This window comes from Chiloscyllium plagiosum, chromosome 6, assembly GCF_004010195.1.
Source record: "Chiloscyllium plagiosum isolate BGI_BamShark_2017 chromosome 6, ASM401019v2, whole genome shotgun sequence".
In the NCBI taxonomy this organism is placed as follows: Eukaryota; Metazoa; Chordata; class Chondrichthyes; order Orectolobiformes; family Hemiscylliidae; genus Chiloscyllium; species Chiloscyllium plagiosum.
Window position 1 is genome coordinate 55,934,442 of NC_057715.1, and position 21,872 is coordinate 55,956,313.

Here is a 21,872-nt window from a genome sequence, read left to right on the forward strand (position 1 = left end):
TTTAGTATCTGCCCCATCTCCTGCGGCTCCACACGAAGGCCGCCTTGCTGATCTTTGAGGGGCCTTATTCTCTCCCTAGCTACTCTTTTGTCCTTAATGTATTTGTAAAAACCCTTTGGATTCTCCTTAATTCTATTTGCCAAAGCAATCTCATATCCCCCTTTTGCCCTCCTGATTTCTCTCTTAAGCATACTCCTACTGCCTTTATACTCTTCTAAGGATTCACTCGATCTATCCTGTCTGTATTTGACAGAGGCTTCCTTCTTTTTCTTAACCAAACCCTCAATTTCTTTAGTCATCCAGCATTCCTTGTACCTACCAGCCTTTCCTTTCACCCTAACAGGAATATACTGTCTCTGGACTCTCGTTATCTCATTCCTGAAGGCTTCCCATTTTCCGGCCATCCCTTTACTTGCGAATATCTGCCCCCAGTCAGTTTTTGAAAGTTCTTGCCTAATACCGTCAAAGTTGGCTTTCCTCCAATTTAGAACTTCAACTTTTAGATCTTGTCTATCTTTTTCCATTGCTATTTTAAAATTAATAGAATTATGGTCACTGGCCCCAAAGTATTCCCCCACTGACACCTCAGTCACCTGCTCTGCCTTATTTCCCAAGAGTAGGTCAACGTTTGCACCTTCTCTAGTAGGTACATCCACATACTAAATCAGAAAATTTTCCTGTACGCAGTTAACAAATTCCTCTCCATCTGAACCCTTAACACTATGGCAGTCCAGTCTATGTTTGGAAAGTTAAAATCCCCGACCATAACTACCCTATTATTCTTACAGATAACTGAGATCTCCTTACAAATTTCTTTCTCAATTTCCTGCAGACTATTAGGGGGTCTATAATACAATCCCAATAAGGTGATCATCCCTTTCTTATTTCTCAGTTCCACCCAAATAACTTTCCTAGATGTATTTCCGGGAATATCCTCCCTCTGTACAGCTGTAATACTATCCCTTATCAAAAACGGCACTCGCCCTCCTCTCTTCCTTTCTATCCTTCCTGTAGCATTTGTATCCTGGAATATTAAGCTGCCAGTCCTGTCCATCCCAGAGCCATGTTTTTGTAATTGCTATAATATCCCAGTCCCATGTTCCTAACCATGCCCTGCGTTCATCTGCCATCCCTGTTAGGCCTTTTGCATTTAAATAAATGCAGTTTAATTAATCAATCCTACCTTTTTCTCTACTTTGTCCCTGCCTGCCCTGACTGACTCGCCTTTGTTCTCAACTGTACCAGCTCAGATTGAAATCTATCCTCACTATCTCCCTGGATCCTACTAGCTCATAGCACCGGGAGTAATCCAGATATTACTACTCTTGAGGACCTCCTTTTTAAATTCCTGCCTAACTTTCTGTAATCTTCCTTCAGAATCTCAAACTTTTCCCTTCCTATGTCATTGGTTCCAACGTGTACAATGACCTCCTGCTGACCCCTCTCCCCCTTGAGAACCTTCTGAACCCTCTCTGTGACATCCTTGAATCTGCCATCAGGGAAGCAACACACCATTCTGATTTTTCGCTGCTGGCCACAGAAATGTCTGTCTGTACCTCGGACTAGAGAGTCCCCTAACACAATCGCTCGCTTGGAATCCGACATACCTCTCATTACATTAGAGCCAGTCTCAATACCAGAAACTTGGCTGTTTGTGCTATGTTCCCCTAAGAATCCATCACCCCCTACATTTTCCGCAATAACGTACTTGCTTGAAACGGGGATAGCCACAGAAGACTCCTGCATTACCTACCTACCTCTCTTATCTTTCCTGGATTTAACCTATCTATGTGACTGTATCTGCAACTTTTCCACCTTCCTATAACTGACATCTATCACATCCCCTTGCTCTTGTAAATTCCTCATTGCCTCTAACTGTCTTTCCAACCGATCCATTCGATCTGATAGGATTCGCAACAAATGGCATTTATTGCAGATATAATCCTCAGTAACCCGTAAACTCTTGCTAAATGCCCACATCCAACAAGAAGAACATATCACTGTACTAAGGGCCATATTTACTTCTTTCAATCCACAGACCCAGAAAATAGCACTGTTTTATTCCTCTACAAAACACTGCTCCAGGTTGAATTAGTACTTATGGCTTATATTTTAAGTTTAATCAAGAGATATAGCTCAATAAAACATGCAGAGTTATTTCAAGGCCACGCTTACAATTCACTTATCTGCTTCTGTGCTGTGACCTCTCCCAGATAGGTTCCTCCAAGATCAGTTGTAAATTTCACTTTTTTAATTTTCCCAGTCACACTCTGATGTCCAGCGATACATTAATTCAACAGCAAAGGCAGTAACTGCTAACTCTGTCAGTTAGCAATGTGGGTTTCTTTCTCTCTCTCTCTCTCCTGCGCTGACTTCATCATGTGCTTCCTTTGACCGTTCTTACTCCTTTTAAAAGTGCTGTTGTTTTGACTTTTTTTTCTCCAAAGTTCCAAAACAATGCAACAGCATATAAAACAGTAAATGCTGCTCCTGGAATTTGAGGAAATCATCTCCAACACCTAAAATACCTCAAAAAAGGAGCAGCTGTTACAGCCACAAATTTTTCCCGTCCTCTGTCTTGGATTACCCAGAATCCTAATTGATCGATCTTTGAAAATTTCCAGTGGTTATGTTGTGGGAGCAGGAAAAGATAACGCAACTGAGGGTGCTTTGCTTACTATCAGTTAAGTAAAAGAGAATCAATAAGAAAAATTGAAGGAGGATTGTGTTGTTGATCATGTCAAAGGTTTCCAGAATGTCAAAGACAATAGTAACATCAACCTGTGATCATCTGGTGTCTGGTAGTCTTAAAGGATTTGAAGACATATCACAGAATCATTCTTCTTGAGACCTCTACCTGAAGACAGACAAAATAAACTTCATCATAGGTAGGTCAAGGAGACCAATCTCAAATCCACTCCTGGAGAAACACGAGCTGAACCCTATACTATTGACACTAATCTGACCAACAGCCCAGTCAACTAAGCTAACCAGCTGGCCAAGGAATTCAAGTTGTGACAACTTCATGTACTTCAACATGCATGTTGTAACCTAGCACTCGTGAAAGTAAAGGCTCCGAAATTTTTCCATTGCATAACTGATCAAGATTCTCTTCCACACATACCTCCTGCCATTGGTGTATATTGGCAGATTTGCAAGTTAGGTGAAGGAGCCTTGGATGACAAGAGAAGAGGAGCTTCTCTTCAAGAGAAAGAAGGAAGCTTACTTAAGTTTGAGGAAGCCAGGATTGGCACAGTTTTAGAGGATTACAGGGTAGCTAGGAAAGAACTCAAAAATGGACTGAGGAGAGCAAGGAGAGGGCACGAAAAACCCTTGGTGGGAAGGATTAGAGAAAACCCAAATGTGTTCTACACTTGCATGAGGAATAAGAGAATGATCAGACAGAGCTTAGGGCCGATCAGAGATAGTGGAGGGAACTTGTGCCTGGAGTCTGTAAAGGTAGGGGTGACTCTAAATGAGTGTTTTGCTTCAGATTTACTAGAGAGAGGGATTTTGTTGATTGTGAGAACACTGTGGACCAGGTTAATAGGCTTGAACAGATTGATATTAAGACAGTGGATGTGCTAGAAATTATGGGAAGCAACAAGATGGCTAAGTCCCCAGGGCCAGACCAGATGTATCTAAGGTTACTGTGGGAAGCAAGGAATGAGATTGCTGAACCTCTGGTGATGATCTTTGCATCCTCACTCTCCACGGGAGTGGTACTGAATGATTGGAGGAAGGCAAATGTTGTTCCTCTGTTCAAGAAAGGGAACAGGGAAATCCCTGGGAATTACAGACCAGTCAGTCTTATGTCTGTGCTGAGCAAGGTACTAGAAGTTCTTCTGAGAGATAGGATTTATGACTATTTGGAAAAACGTAGTTTAATTAAAGATAGTCAGCATGGCTTTGTGAGGGCAGGTCATTCCTCACAAGCCTTATTGAGTTCTTTGAGGATATGACAAGACAAGTTGACGAAGATCAAGCAATAGATGTGGTGTATATGGATTTCAGTTAGGAATTTGACACGGTTCCCCACGGTAGGCTCATGCAGAATATTAGGAGGTATGAGATACAGGAAAATTTGGCTGTCTGGGTACAGAATTGGTTGGCCAAAAGAAGACAGCGAGTGGTTATGAATGCAAAATATTCTGCCTGGAGGTTGTTAATCAGTGGTATCCTGCAGGAATCTGTTCTTGGACCTCTGCTTTTTGTAGTTTTTATAAATAACTTGGATAAAGAAGTGGAAGAGTGGGTTAGTAAGTTTGCTGATGATACAAAGATCGGTGTGTTGTAGATAGTGTCGAGGGCTGTTGCAGGTTTCAACAAGACATTGATAGGATGCAGAGCTGGCAGATGGAGTTCAACATAGATAAATGTGAAGTGATTCATTTTGGAAGGTCGAATTTGAATGCTGAATACAGGATTAAAGACAGGATTCTTGGTAATATGGAGGAACAGCAAGGTCTTGGGGTCCATGTACATAGATGCCTCAAAGTTGCCACCCAAGTTGAAAGGGTTGTTAAGAAGGCGTATGGTGTTTTGGCTTTCATTAACAGGGAAATCCCCAGGACCTGATCAGGTGTACCCGAGAACTCTGTGGGAAGCTAGAGAAATGATTGCTGGGCCTCTTGCTGAGATATTTGTTTCATTGATAGTCACAGGTGAGGTGCAAAAGACTGGAGATTGGCTAACGTGGTGCCACTGTTTAAGAAGGGTGGGAAAGATAAGCCATGGAACTATAGACCGGTGAGCCTGACCTCTGTGGTGGGCAAATTGTTGGAGGGAATCCTGAGGGACAGGATGTACATGTATTTTGGAAAGGCAAGGACTGATTAGGGATAGTAAACATGGTTTTGTGCATGGGAAATCATGTCTCATGAGTTTTTTGAGGAAGTAACAAAGAAGATTGATGAGGGCAGAGCAGTAGATGTGATCTATATGGACTTCAGTAAGGCACTCGACAAGGTTCCCCATGGGAGACTGATTAGCAAGGTTAGATTTCACTGAATACAGGGATAACTAACCATTTGGATACAGAACTGGCTCAAAGGTAGAAGACAGAGGGTGGAGGTGGAGGGTTGTTTTTCAGACTGGAGTCCTGTGCCCAGTCGAGTGCCACAAGGATCGGTGCTGGGTCATCTACTTTTGTCAATTACATAAATGATTTGGATGCGAGCATAAGAGGTACAGTTAGTAAGTTTGTAGATTACATCAAAATTGGAGGTGTAATGGACAGCAAAGAGGGTTGCCTCAGATTACAACAGGATCTGGACCAAATGGGCCAATGGGCTGAGGAGTGGCAGATCGAGTTTAATTCAGATAAATGCGAGGTGTTGCATTTTGGCAAAGCAAATCTTAGCAGGACTTATAAACTTAATGGTAAGGTCCTAGGGAGTGTTGCTGAACAAAGAGACCTTGGACTACAGGTTCATAGCTCCTTGAAAGTGGAGTCGTAGGTAGATAGGATAGTGAAGAAGGCGTTTGATATACTTTCCTTTATTGGTCAGAGTATTGAGTACAGGAGTTGGGAGGTCATGTTGCGGCTGTACAGGACATTGGTTAGGCCACTGTTGGAATATTACATGCAATTCTGGTCTCCTTCCTATCGGAAAGATGTTGTGAAACTCTAAAGGGTTCAGAAAAGACTTACAAGGATGTTGCCAGGGTTGGAGGATTTGAGCTATAGGGAGAGGCTGAACAGGCTGGGGCTGTTTACCCTGGACCGTCGGAGACTGAGGGGTGACCTTATAGAGGTTTACAAAATTATGAGGGGCATGGATAGGGTAAAGTCTTTTCCCCGGGGTCAGGGAGTCCAAAGCTAGAGAGCATAGGTTTAGGGTGAGAGGGGAAAGATATAAAAGAGACCTACAGGGCAACTGTTTCACGCAGAGGGTGGTACATGTATAGAATGAGCTGCCAGAGGATGTGGTGGAGGCTGGTACAATTGCAACTTTTAAGCGGCATTTGGATGGGTATATGATTGGAAGGGTTTGGAGGTTTACGGGGCCGGTTGCTGGCAAGTGGGACTAGATTGGGTTGGGATATCTGGTTGGTATGGGCGGGTTGGACTGAAGGGTCTGTTCCCATGCTGTACGTCTCTATGACTCTATGAGGTGTGTAGGTTTGGTTGATCTTAGATAAAGATAAATGCTCAGCACAACCATGTGGGCTGAATGGCCTGTACTGTGCTTTACTGTCCTATGTTCTTTGTTCTGGTATTCAACTTGTATGACTCATTCTGAATGAACCTTCCTTGGCCACAAAGTTGTCGAGTGGGAAGATGAGCTTTGAGGGTAATCTTGCAATAATATAAAGACAGACAGCAAGACTTTCTTTAAATGCATTAAAAAAGAGAGAAGCCAAAGTGAACATTGGTCATGAAGAGAATGAATCTGGGGAGACATAATGGGAAACCAGGAAATGGCAGAGAAGTTGCATTAGTACTTTGCACCAGTCTCCACAGTAGAAGACATTAATAGTATTCCAAAATTACTAAATTATTAAGGGGCAAAAGGAGGCAAGGAAATACAAACACTAATTATCATGAGAGGAAAAAGTGCTTGTGAAACTAATAGGACTAAAGACACATAGGTCCCCTGGACCTGATGGGATGCATCCTAGTATTTTGAAGGGAATAGCTACAAAGATAGTGGATAGACTAGTAATAATCTTACAGAAATCTTTAGACTCTGTAGAAGTCCCAGGAGATTGGAAAACTCCCAATGTAACACCTTTATTTGAAAGGAAGAAGACAAAAATCAGGTGGCAATAGGTCAGTTAGCAAAACATCTGTTATTGAGCAAATGTTAGCCTATTATAAATAATGTAATAGCAGAGCATTCAGAAATACATAATATGATCAGGCAGAGTCAACATGAAATGAAATCATATGTGATAAATTTATTAGTATTATTTGAGGAAATAACAATTTTTATAGATAAATGGGAATCAATACATTTGGACTTTTAAAAAGCATTTGATATAGGACCACACAATCGGCCACTTAATACAATAAGAACCCATGGTGTCGGAGGTAATATATTAGCATGGCTAGAGGATTGGCTAACTAATAAAAGATGGAAAGTTGGGATAAGGTGGGCATTTTCAGAATGGTAATCTGTAAGTAGTGGAGAGTTACAAGTTTCATTGCTGGTGCCACAATTATTCAGACTCTACATTAATGGCTTAGATGAAGAAAATAAATGTACCATAGTCAAATTTGCAGATGACACAAAAATAGATAGGAAGGCAATTGGTGAAGATTACACAAAAAACTCTGCAAAGGGATATAGATAGATTAGGTTAATGGGCAAAAGCTTGGAAGATGGAATACACTGTAGGAAAATGTGAGGTTATGCACTGTGGCAGGAAGAATTGAGGAGCTAATTATTATTTAAATAGGGAGAGATTGTGGACAGTTACAAAACACAGGAATTTTGGGAGTGCTCAAGAATTAATCACAAAAAGCTAGCATCCTAGTTCAGCAGGTATTAGGGAAGGCAAATTTCTCTATTTCAGGGGGGATGGAGTAGAAATGTAGAGAGGTTTTGCTAAAGCTCTCCAAGCCAACAGCTGGAACAGTTTTAAACCCCTTATCTAACGAAGGATATATGGCATTTGCAGCAGTCCAGAGAACATTCACTGGGCTGACACTGCTTGTGGAAAAATCTTAAGAGGAGAGGTTGATTAGTTGAGTCTATACCCACTGGAGTTTAGAAGAATGAGAGGCAACCTTATTGAAACCTATATGATTCTTAGGAGACTTGACAGGGTAAATGTGAAAATGTTGTTTCCCCTTATGGGTGAATCTTGGACCAGAGGACATAGTCTCACAATACTGCAGGAAAGGAAGAGGGGTAAGTAGTGATGGTTAAGGAGCATATTGCAATGCTAGAGAAGGACGTTATCTCAGAGCATTCAAGGATGGAGTCAATTTGGCTAGAACAATGGAATTATAGAGCAATGCATTACATGGCTTAGTATGGTGTACAGACCACCAACTAAGGGAAAACATGTAGAACAAATCTGCAGGGAAATTCAAGGGAAACACCAGGATTATTGAGCAGTTATAATTGGAGACTTCAGTTTCCCCAGATATAGACTGGGATACTGGTAATGAAAGGGGCTGCAAAAGACAGGTGTTCCTCAATTATGTTGGGGAGTGCTTCCTACAGCTCTTTGTGTCCAGTCAAACAAGGAGGGATGTATGTTTGGATCTGGTAATGAGATAGGCCAAGTGGATCAAGTGTTTGTGGGGAATGTTTAGGAGACAGTGATCATTGTATCATAAGGTATAGGTAGGTGTTGAAAAATAAAATACAACAATCTAGACCAAGAAAAATCAATTAGTTGAGAGCTGACATCAGTGGGGCTAGAACTGAGCTGACAGGATTGATTGAAATAGGAGGTTGGTAAAAATATCAGTAACTGAGTAATGGGCCATCTCCAAGGAACAGATGATTTGGTATATTCAAGCTATATTGCCTCCAGTGCAAAAGGTAGGACAAACAAATCCAAAGTACCCTACATGACAAATGAGATACAAATTAATATTGAAAGGAAAGGTTGTGCTTATGACAGGTATAAGGCAGGAAATTCGATTGGGAATCAACAGGAATATTAAAGGTTTTTGTGGGTGGTGAGGTGAAAAAGCCAATAAGGAAAACGAAGAGGAACTATGAAAAACACTAGCAGTAAACATAAAGGAAAATCGTGAAGTCTTCTATCAGCACATAAACAGCAAAAGAGTTGTTGAAGGATGTGTAGGTCCAATCAAAGTCCAAAAAGGGTATTTACAGCTGGAGGCAGGAGCATGGCTGAAGAAGGAAATGAATACTTTGCATCTGCCTTTACAAAAGGGGATGCTACCCAGGCTGTAGTAACAGAGGAAGAAACTCTGTCACTAGAAGGGATCAAAAATAATAAGGAAGAAGTCTTTCTTTTATTGGTTGGGGAACTGAGTACAAGAGTCAAGATATCATGTTGCAGCTTTATAAGATTTTGGTTAGGCCAGACTTCAAGTTTTGCGTTCAATTCTTGTCACAACATTATAGGAAGGATGTGGAAGCTTTGGGAGGGGACAGAAGAGGTGCTGCCTGGATTCAAAGATATGAGCTGTAAGCAGAGGCTAGAAAAACTCAGGTTGTTTTCATTTGAGCAGTGGAGGCTGAGTGTAGACTTGAAAAATATCTATAAAATTATGATATGCATAGATAGCTTTGACAGTCAGAATCTTTTTCCCAGAGTTGAAATGTCTAATAATAAGGGGCATGCATTTAAGGTGAAAGGAGTAAAGTTCAAAGGAGATGTGAGGGGCAAGTTTTTTACACAGAGTGGTAGGAATCTGGAATGCACTGCCAGGGGTGGTTGTTGAGGCAGATATGATAAGTACATTTAAAGGACTTTTAGGTGAGCAAATGAATATGCAAGGAACAGAGGTATCTGTACCAAGGGAGGCCGAGAGATTTATTTCATTTACCATCATCTTCGGCAGAACATCGTGTGTCGAAGGTCCCATACCTGTGCTGTGCTGTTCTATGTTCTAAGTCTTTGATAGATTGTTGGCCCTTATATTTAACAAGGTACCAGATGCATCCATGGATTTTGAAGGCAGTGAGGGTAGAAATTGTGGAGGCACTGGCCATAATATTTCAGTCTTCCCTGGTCTGGAAAATTGCCAATATTATGGCCTGGTTCAAAGAAGTTGTAAGGCCAATTCCAACGATTACAGATCAGTTAGTTTAACTTCAGTAGTGGGGAAACCTTTTGCAAACAATTGTTTGGGATCGAATCAGTTGTCTTGTGGAAGAGGTTGCATTGATTAGGATGATTCAGCATGGATTTCTAAAGGGGAAATCATATTTAGCTAACTTGCTGGAGTTTTTTGAAGAGGTAACAGAAAGGGCTGATGAGGGTAACACTTTTTGATGAGGTACACATGTATTTCCAGAACGCATTTTGTATAGCAGACTTTTGAGTAAAGTTAGAGGACATGAATACAAAGTTAGTCAGTATTGGGACTGACCAGCAGTCAGTATTGGGACTCCTTCTATCTTGAATTTTAAAAATGTATTCATGGAACAGGGCATCGCTAGTTGGCCAACATCTTTATTGCCCATCCTTGTTCACCATGAGAGGTTGATGGTAAGCTGCCTTCGTGAACTGTTGCAGTCACCATAGAATAGACAGACACACAGTGCCCGTAGGAGGGAATTGCAGGATGTTGACCCAGTGACAATGAAGTAATGGCAATACATTTCCAAGTCAGAATGGTGAGTGGCTTGGAGGGGAACTTGCAGATGGAGGTATTCCAATATAGCTATTGTCCTTGTCCTTCTAGACTGAAGTGCTCTGGATTTGGAAGGTGCTATCTATGGATCTTTGGTGAATTTCTGCAGTGCATCTTGTAAACCGTACACACTGCTGCTGCTGAGCGTCAGTGGTGAAAGTGATGGATGTTTGTGGATCCAGGTTTTGTTGCATTTGGGCATGGATTGCTTCAGTATCTGAGCTGTTGCAAGTGGGGTTGAACATTGTGCAATCATCAGTGAACATCCCTACTTCTGATCATACGATGGAGGAAGGGTCATTTATGAAGCAACTGAAGATGGTTGGGCCTAGGGCATTGCCCTGAGGAATTCCTGCAGTGATGTTCTGGAGCTCAGCTGACTGACCTCCAACAACTACAACCATCTTCCTACATGCCACGTATGACTCCAACCAACAGAGAGTTTTCTCCCTGGTTCCCATTGATTCCAGTGTTCCTTGATGCCACATTTGATCAAATGCAACCTTGATTGCAAGGGCTGTCACACTCATCTCAACGCTGGAATTCAGCTCTTTTGACTATGTTTGAACCCAGGCTGCAATGAGGCCAGAAGCTAAGTGGCCCTGGCAGAATCCAAACTGGGCATCACTGAGCAGGTAGTTGTTAAGCAGGTACTGCTTGATAGCACTGTCGATGACACCTTCCATATGTATAAATGATCTAGATTTGGGTGTGCAGAGGACAATCTCCACATTTGCGGAGGACACTAAACTTGGAAGAATTGTAAACTATGAGGAGGATAGGATAGGTTGGTGGTTTGGGTAAATTGGTAGCAGAAGAGGTTAATGCAGTGAAGTTTGGATGATGTACTTTAGTTAGAAGATCATTGAAAGACAATGTAAAATAAAGGTTATATTCTAAAGGGGCTGCAGGAACAGAGGGCTCTGGGTGTATATGCAAACGACGCATTGAAGGTGCAGGATAGGTGGACATTGCAGTAAATAAAACAGACAATTTTGTCACCTTTATTAATAGGCGCACACAGTATGAGAGCAATTAGGTAATTTTAGACTCATACAGGTCACTTGTTAGACCTCAGCTGGAGAACTGGATACTATTGTGGATGCAACATTATAGGAAAGATATGAATGAAATGGAGAGAATGCATAAGCAACTTATTGGTATGGTTCCAATTATAGGAAACTTCAACTCTGAAGAACTTGGACTATTCTTCCTGGACAGAAGTAGATTAACAGGAGATTTGACTGAGGTTTACAAAATGTGTACTCAATTGATTACATTGGGAGAAACAGTTTCTGCCTGTAAAAGAAACAAGAGTGAGAGTGGATAGATTTCAAGTGATGTGAGAAAAAACTTCCTTCCTTACAGCAAGTTGTTAGGGTATGGAAGGCATTACCTGGAAATGTAGAGGGAAGTTCAATTAAGGCATTAAAAAAAACATTTTATGATCATTTGGATAGTAAGGGTGTGCAGAAATATGGGGAAATGGCAGAAGATTGCCATTAGAAAACAGAGCTAGTGGAGGCTCAATGGCCAACATACAATTTCTGTGAAATTCTGTGAAAATTTTCCAAGACGTCAATTCTAATCTGTATTCCATCTATTTCTACCTATGGATAAGGTTTGCATTTTCATTAATTGCATTCACTTACACCTTTATATGTTCTTTTATATAGTTTCTTTCATGTCTTAATAGGCTCCATCCTGTCTTCAAACTTACATTTGAAATGGAGCTGTCAAATGAGCTCCTTTTCCTTGATGTTGTTGAGAAATCAGCCAGCAGATTATCTATTACTGTCTACTGCTGGTCTTCACTGGTCAATATACATAATAGGATTCCTTCACTTGCAATACATAGGATTGGGTTTATCAACAGCCTTAATAATAGGGCTCAAGCCCCATGTGCAAGTAATGCTGAAAAAGAGTGTATCAAACTATCTGCAAGATAATAACTACACTGATCGGATCATTTCACACAGTATATCATACAAACTCATGGATAAGCTTAAGACATGAAAAGTTCTGTAAAGGACTGGTCCTCATCTTGAAAAATGACCAGTCTACCTCAGATGACCCTCAAATCTGAGCAACAGGCGTTGCTAACTGTTTCATGCTTTTACTATCCAGTAGCAATATAAGTGTTTTTCCACATGAGCAGGATGCTGTTCCAATCATAGAATCCCTACAGTTTGGAAGCAGGCCATTCAGGCCATTGAGTCCACACCAACCCAACAAAGAGTAACCTGCCCAGACCCAGCCCATCACTGTAACCCTGCATTTCCTATGATTAATCCATCTAGTCTGCACACCCCTGGACACTATGGGCAATTTTAGCATGTCCAATCCACCTAATCTGCACATCTTTGGGCCGTGGGAGGAAACCAGAGCACCCAGAGGAAACACACACAGACACGGTGTGACGAAACTGTTCCTTTAACAAGGTTAGGTTGTCCTTTTTTTTTCAGAGAGGTCCTAAATGACACATGTTCTGAAAAGTCTGAGTTTGGATTGGTTTTAGGGCCAATTGTTTACAGCTAACAGGCTGAAGGCTTTTAAGTTTTGAAAACTAACACTTGTATCGAGAAAGGGGAATGGCCAGTTGTCCCAGATCAGCTTTTCTCTGGCTTGGTGTTTTTGTAGCAGTGGGGTGAAAAGCTGCTAGAATTCATAAGCAAGCTCAGGCTGGTCCTCTCTCTCTGATTTCAAACCTGTAAGAACTTGTGTTTGATTTTACTTTTGTGCCAAGGGGTGTTTATGGGCATTGTTGCAAGTATTTTGGAACAGCATCATTAAGTGTGATGATCTGTTGGGTTTTTTGATAGTATACACTATTCGGTATTCTGTTTTCTGTTCTCTGTGTTTCATTTGGTAATCTTGTAAATAAATTTTGTTTTGTTTAAAATTAAGTGATTTGACCAGCTGAATCTCTCCCTGAGTATCCACTTTACACCTGCTTAAAACAACTAGAAAGATTAGGGTCTGGGCTACCTTCCTGAAAGGTTTTGAGGCATCTGGCCGAGTCCATAACAATGGGGAGAATGTGCAAACTCCACACAGACAGTCACCCAAGGCTGGAATCGTACCTGGGTCCCTAGCGCTGTGAGGCAGCAGGGCTAGGCATTGAGCCACCTTGTTGACTATCAAGCCAAGAAAACATTCTGCCCATCAAATTAGTCATGTGGTTTACAACGTTCAGTACTGAGGTGATGCTAGGCATGTAGGCTGTATGCCCCAAAACACTGGTGGACCATATCAAGAAGCATACTCCTCTGGTTGTTTACAATAAGCAGAGCACTTGCTAACTGTACCCAACTAGCCCATGCTTGCAAACATCAAAACACAGTCTGCAATATTATGGGTGATTCTGCAATTGGCCAACATTTGCTAAATAATATTGAGAATGTAAACATTTACACTGACAATCAATTTAAGGCTTTGCAGTGTGCCCTGTAAGCTACATATCTTCATACACAGGGCTGGTACTTTACTGAGATAAAGAACATCTACAAAAACTGCATTTGTTTCAACTCAACAAAATAAATGGCCACCATTCTCTGATTCATTTCTCAGGAAAATTCCTTGACCCATCAAAGGCGGCACGGTAGCACAGTGGTTAGCACGCTGCCTCAAAGTGCCAAAGACCTGGGTTCAATTCCCACCTCACATTCTCCCTGTGTCTGCGTGGGTTTCCTCCCACAGTCCAAAAATGTGGAGGTTAGGTGAATTGGTCATGCTAAATTGCCCATAGTGTTAGTTGTAGGTGAATGGGTCTGGGTGGGTTGCTCTTTGGAGGGTCAGTGTGGACTTGTTGGGCTGAAGGGCCTGTTTCCACACTGTAAGTCATCTAATCTAAAGTCAATCTGCCTGGTGTAAAATCTAAACAAAAGCTTAGCAGTTAACTGTCAGTCATCACCCAACTGATAACTTGCATGGTGAACATGCTAAATTCTCATAGCAAGAAATAGAGCTCAATTGCCAACAAGTAAACAGAATAAACATTGTTCTCCTCTTACATTTGCATTTCTTGTTAATACTCCTGATAAGTGCAGATAAAAGGTTTCAACAGTGCATGTCATTATACTGGATGGAAATAGACCCTTCGATCCAACTCATCTGCATCAACCAGTTATCCTAAACTGATCCAGTTCCTTTTGCCATCATTTGTCCCACATCCCTCGAAACCCTTCCTTTTCATGAACTTATCCAGATGCCTCTTAAATGGTCTAATTGTACCCATCTCCACCACCTACGCTGGTATCCTGTTCCATACATGCACCACTTTCTGTGTGTAAAAGTTGAGCCTCAGATTCCTTTTAACTCTTTTACCTCTTACCTTAAACCCTCTAGTCTTGGACTCCCGTACCCTGGGAAAAAGACCTTGGCTACTCACCCTATCCATGATTCTCATTATTTTATAAATCTTTATAAGGTCCTTAGCCTCTGATGCTCGGGGGGGAATAAAACCCCAGTCTATTCAGCCATTCCCTATAGTTCAAACCCTCCAATCCCAGCAATATCCTTGTAATTTTTTTCTGAACTATTTCACGTTCCCCTGCTCTTCCTTCAAACACACGACTCTGACATTGGGCATAATCCCTGGAGTTGTTAAACCAATTTGCACCAATTTAATAATAGAATGACCTGCACCCATTTTGCACAGTCATTTATCACATTCTCAATTTGAGGGCCCTATTTTTGAAGCACCTGATGTCAAAACCAAATGTTAATTTTCTTGAATACATAAACTTGAAACCTAATAGCTGTTACACTGTTCTTTTACAAAATGAGTCAGAAGTGCATCCTAACATATATGGATAGCTTGATTAAAAATCTTCAAGATGAATTACCAATAAGCAGGGGAGGTATTGGCCTCTAACAAATACAAATAAACTACCTGTCTTGACTTGACAGCCCTGGCAACTTAATCATTTAATTGATACCTCAGGGTCAATTTGGCTGACCTCTGTAGATTCGCATGGCACCAGATCTGAGTCAGTAAAATGGGAGCAGACTAATTTGTGCACTCTCTACATTATATACAGTTCTGCAAGAGAACTCCATTTTGATCTAAAAATGCAAATTGGTGTTTTCTTTAATCTGCTGATTCCTACTTCACCATGACAAGGGTGTTGACTACAATTCCCTCAGCTCTCAAGATCACCCATAGCTACTACAACATCAGTCACACAGTAACTGATCAGAGCACAGTAACTGATCAGAGCACAGTAACTGATCAGAGCACAATTGCCCCAAGTATACTGCATGTAGCATTTTTCAGTGTTGAACTCCAATTTCCACCAGTCTGTCGAGTGAGCTCATTTGGATCTCTCGAGCTACCTACCAGATTGTACTCGGTCATCATTCCAGATAGGAACATGTGCTCAATTTTTGGTATAGTTCTCGGTGTATGAAGAAAATGAAGATTAGGCACTATAGAAAATCCAAGAGTACGTCTGAGAAAATCTACTCAGGACTTTACACTGCTTCAACAATATTCACCGAAAAGGATTAGCTGTTTCTATTCCAAAGGATTAGATGTTTCTATTATTTTATTCAACACATTATACAAATATCACCATAACTATTTAGAAATTTCATTCAGTCTTACTTTCCTAATAAAGTTTTTATTTTGTTTAAAGGTAATCTCATTCAGGTAGAATCCGATGCGAACTAAGACCCAGCAGGAACCATGTCCGGCAAAGCTTATGTCTTCTGGCAAGTACACCCAAAGGTTCACTGTTACTTTTCAAATGTACACGTCGTGTTTTTATTAAACTGGTAGTTTATCGTAATATCCTAAATGTTGGAGATCGGATTGTATAACAGAACAATTTAATTTAGCATCTATTTAAAAATGCGTAAAAGGTTTTCAGAATCTGACCCTCGATAAGTGCAGACGAACAAACGACTAGTTAATGTGCAGACATCCAACTATTCCTGTGTTTGTGTGCAATTAGTGTCAGTAATTGTGAAGGATAGACCGAAGCTTGAAATTACATTCGCAGAGGGCAGACATTCACCAGACTGGAATGCAACGGGCTCTGCCTTGCAATGTTTGTGTTTTGATAACAAATGCCTTAGAAATATTTGAGCTCTAAAAGAACTTTCCATACACACATAAAGTTGCCAAAGGTCAGCTAACTTAACTCTCCGCGATATAACTGCATTATTTAGTACATGACACATTCCTTTGTCTTTCTAATCTATGTGTCTACCTACTAAAAATGGTGGGGGTGGGAGGCGGTGTTTAAAATAATATCGGAAAACCTTTAAAGAAATCGTGAAACATAACCCCGTTTTTCAATTGTGTTTCAAATTTGTATTCCCAATTATTTTTCCAGCCCGTTCCCAGTTTTATTTCCATTATGGCGCGTTTTTTTGTGTGTGGAATTCGAACTGAGAGTTAGTCTCTGCCGCAGTGCATGGAAACAACTTTGAAAACCCCTTCCCATTTATCTCTCAGTCCCGTTGGCCCACAAGCCTCATTCCTGATGAAGGCCGAAACGTCGATTCTCCTGCTCCTCGGTGCTTTTCCAGCACCACACTCTGATCTGCAGTCTTTACTTTCTCCAACTTTGAAAACTAAACCTCCCAAGACTGATTAGAGATGACCACAAAAGTTACATGCACGCCAAATTTGCACAATAAAACGACTGTTAAATCTATCAGTTTTTACAATTTTACCTGAGGGGTAACTTATTTTGATAGAGTTGACTTATCATCAGTTTATTTTCCTTTTTAAGTTTTCTTTTACAACTTCTGCAAAATAATAACCATCGACCAGTTGGATCGTCCACAGTGACCACTCTGGCATAGCAGATATATCATTAGACACATGGAACACTAAGGTCCCCTACCATCCAGCTCCAACAACAAAACACTTCCCGATCTCTTGGAAAATATTTGTCATTTTTCATATCGTGGGCATCTCCTATATATTAGGAAAACATTTATAAAACATTTTCTCCAATGTGCCAGTTTGACCTTTGGCCAGCTAATTGAGGATTTGAGAACAAGGGTAAGGGTTCACCAGCCAACAATGATTGCTGAATCCTATTTGCTATGGAGATTTTAACACCCTACAGCAGTCACTAGAGAACTACCTGCAACAATGCCTTCAGAAGATCCTTCAAATCTATTGGTAAGATATGTAGTCGAGCAGCAGCATTCTCTCCTAAATTTACTTGCCAAACACCAAGGTGCTAATCACTCAAAACCAACTGTGCTGATGTGTGTCTGCATGTGTAAGGGGTAGAGGAAGTTATTTGCATGCCTGACACCAGACTTCTCAGGCAACTGCTCAACTTAAACTCATTCTAGGCAGGAGACGCTCAGGAGCACAATGGAAAATCTTTAGGGCTGTCCTCAGAGAATCCCAGGTTAAATCCCAAGGAACTTTCCAGGATGCAGTTTATGTTACAGGGATAGTTATTCAAACGCTTATAGAAATGTTCCAGAGTCTTGATTGCTCCAAAAGTTTATCTTACCTGTTCTGGCCTATACTGTTAATGAATTCCTGATGAAGGGCTTATGCTCAAAAAGTCGATTCTCCTGCTCTCGGAAGCTGCCTGACTGGCTGTGCTTTTCTAGCACTACACTCTTTGACTCTGTATATGAATTCAGACCAACAGCAAAGTAGTTGAGTCAAGTACCTTCAGAAATAGCCCAACAAACCAGTCATAAAGTCATACAGCACGGAAACAGGCCCTTTGGCCCCACTCGTCCGCACCAACCAGACATCCCAATCTGAACTAGTCTCATTTGCTAGCATGTGGTCATTGTCCCACTAAATCCTTCCTATTTATATATCTATCCAGACACTTTTCAAATGTTGTAATTGTACCTGCCTCTACCACTTCCTATAGCATCTCATTCCATACATATACCAACCTCTGCATGAAAATGTTACCCCTCAGGTTCTTTTTAAATATTTCTCCTCTCACCTTAAACCTATGCCCTCTAGTTTGGGACTCCCTCAGCCTGCTGGTGGATTTCTCAACAATTGCTCCTCGTGATTTTACAAGCCTTTATGAGGTGACTCCTCAGCCTCTGATGCTGCAGGGAAGAAAGCCCCAGTCTAGTCAGCCTCTCCCTATAACCTCAAACCAGTAACGTTCTTGTAAATCCTTTCTGCACCACCTCAAGTTTAACAGCATCCTTCTGAATAGAAAGGCAATCAGAATTGTATGCAGTATTCTAAAAGTGACCTCACCAATGTCCTACACAACCACAACATGACATCCCAACTCCTATACTCAATATTCTGACTAATGAAAGCAAGCATGCCAAACACCTCTTCACCACCCTGACAACTTTCAAATACTCCACTTCTAAGGAATTATGCACATGCACCACTAGGTCTCATTGTTTAGCAACACTCCCCAGGGTTCCACTATTATCTGTTTAAGCACTATCCTGGTTTGCCTTACCAAAATGCTAAATCAATCTTCGGAGAAGCAAGATACTAATCACTCAAAACCAGCTTATCTGGTGCATGTCTGTGTGTTTGTGTATAAGGGATATCCATATTAAACTCCATCTGCCACTCCTCGGTCCATTACCCAACTGATCAAGATCCTGTTTTCTCTGAGATAATCTTCTTCACTGTCCATTACACCATCTATTTTGGTGTCATCTGCAAACTTCCTAACCATACCTCTTATATTCATTTATGTAAGATCATTTATGTAAGTCAGTTTATCAATTTACAACAAAAAAGTTAAGTAAAACCTCAATGAATTAACTAACGTTGGTCTAGGCCTGAGACATGGAGACACTGCAAACTCTTCCTTCCACACTTCTAGGTACAGTCAGCGAATGTTCTTTCAGCTAATGTTCCAGAATCCTCCATCACCACCCCAGGTATGTCTTGTGGCAGGACAATGCCACTGGAGGTGGTAGAATAGTGTCATACAGAGGTGGCACAGGAAATCTTCAATGTTAACTCTTGGATCTCTTGAATCTCCATGCCATAAAATCATATCTGGAAAAAAAAATCTTCTGTCAAATGCAGTCTAGTCTTCTGCTTCAGTCACTGAGCTGTACTTCTCACATCACATAGTACTTCTCAAATTTGCATTCTACTTGGAAGAAGCACTGTTGTATGACTGCAGAAGGTAATCAAGGATGGAGCCATATCTAACATAAAGGCATATGGTTGTGGTTGCAGGAGGACAAACATTTCAGTACAAGGATAGTTCTACAAGAGATCCTCAGGGTTGCGTTCTTGACCTAACCATCTCTCCCTGCTTCATTAATGAACTTTCCTACATCCAAAAGTTAAGAGTGGATATGTTTCTTGATGACTCAGCAGCGTTTAATATCAATCATAACTCCAATCCAATTTTGGCTGATAAATGGCAAACAATATTCATGTCAAGATCTTTTGCTATATTGAATCACTTCTGCTTAAGCTTCAATGGCAAAGCCGTGACTAAATCTCCACCCTTAAAATCCTGGTTGTTTCCATTGACTATACTGGTAACAAAAAGATCAGCTAAATGATCGATCTGTCTACAAAAGTAAATCAGAGGCTGAGTGCTCTTCAGTGTGTGACATTCCTCCTAACTCTACAATGTCTTTCAACTATCTACTAGACAAAGTCAGCATTGAGATAGACTATTCTCCACTTGGAGAAAGTGAGGTCTGCAGATGCTGGAGATCAAAGTTGAAACTTTATTGCTGGAACAGCACAGCAGGTCAGGCAGCATCCAGGGAACAGGAGATTCGACGTTTCGGGCACAGGCCCTTGCCCGAAACGTCGAATCTCCTGTTCCCTGGATGCTGCCTGACCTGCTGTGCTGTTCCAGCAATAAAGTTTCAACTATTCTCCACTTGCCTAGATCAGTGCAGTTCTGAAAATACTCAAGAAATTTGATGCCATCCAAGACAAGCAGTCTGCCCTCCAATGGTATTCCATCCACTACCTCAAACATATACTCCACCACCAATATATAGTGGCAATACTGAGTATAATTTACAAGATGTATTGCAACACACCAAGGCTCTTTTGACAGCACCTTGCAAACCAATGACCTCTACTTCTTCAAAAGACAAGGAAAGCAGAAACCTGGAATTCCACCAGATAAAGGTTTCTTGCTCATATTGGCAGAACACAAATTTTGAAAAGTTTTGGGAAATAGTTTATAGAGCTTTCAAGGCTTTGTGGACCAGGTTCTTTCACAGTGCAACTAACTCAGATGATATTTACTGTATTGGGATCCTTAATCCTGTGTCAAGGTCTTGGTGATGATTTTTTTTAATCAGTAAGGTAATAAACTGTACTCAATTAACTGAGCAATAAACCTTTGAACAATATAGTTTGAGCATGGTTCTTTGGCAGATATAACTGTTTCCATAATGAGTTGTTATGGTTGACACATTAATTGGAAGGTATCTGAATTTACCAAACTGAACTGATTATTATTGCTGGCACTGCTGCAACATTTTCATTGGCATTTTATATTGTTACCCTGTCACAGTTTTGTTGCATCTGGTTTCAGGCACACATTTAGGGGTAGATTGGATAATAGATGCAAACATGTGACACCTGCCACTATAAAGCATCTGTATATGTGCAAGAAGTGCTCCCCCCCTCCCCATGCTGTGGCACAAATAAACACGATAATACAGAATCACCAGATTGTTGCAGCACTGATGGACAACCTATGGTCTGCTGTGGAGGGTCCTATGGGACAGTATCCCTACCTCTGGATCAGGAGATCTGATTTCAGGTCCCACCTATCCAGAGGTGTGACCAATATATCTAAACAATTTAATGTTTTTACAATCCATCAATACCTGTGCTGCTATCATTCCTCCAAAATGAATAATTCACCTTGTGACATGACCCCCATCTCCCTATATCCCTGTACATTCACTCTTTTTGTATAATAATACAATTCTCTCTTGAATGCCTCAACTGAATTTACCTCCACCATACTCTCAGACAGCGCATTCCTGATCATAACCACTCACTGTGTGAAAAGCTTCTTGTGTCTCCTTTGCTCCTTTCCCATTGATCTTAACTCTGTGCCTCTCAGTCTTGATCCTTTAATGAGTGGCAGCAGTTTTTATCTGCTTTGTCTGCACTTTTCAAGATTTTGAATACCTCTGTAGGCTCGTCTCAACAAAAACAGTCCCAAATTTTCCGATCTGACTCTGTAACTGAAGTTTCTCATCCCTGGGCCCATTCTTGTGAATCTTTTCTACACTCTTTCTGATGCCTTCACATCCTTCCTCAAGTGTTGGAAGGGGACTAATATACTGGCAGGGAAATTTGCTAGAACTGCTTGGGAGGATTTAAACTAGTAAGGTGTGGGTGTGGGGGCCAGGGAGATAGTGAGAAAAGAGGTCAATCTGAGACAGTTGAGAACAGCAGCGAGTCAAACAGTCAGGGCAGGCAGGGACAAGGTAGGACTAATAAATTAAACTGCATTTATTTCAATGCAAGGGGCCTAACAGGGAAGGCAGATGAACTCAGGGCATGGTTAGGAACATGGGACAGGAATATCATAGCAATTACGGAAACATGGCTCAGAGATGGGCAGGACTGGCAACTTAATATTCCAGGATACAAATG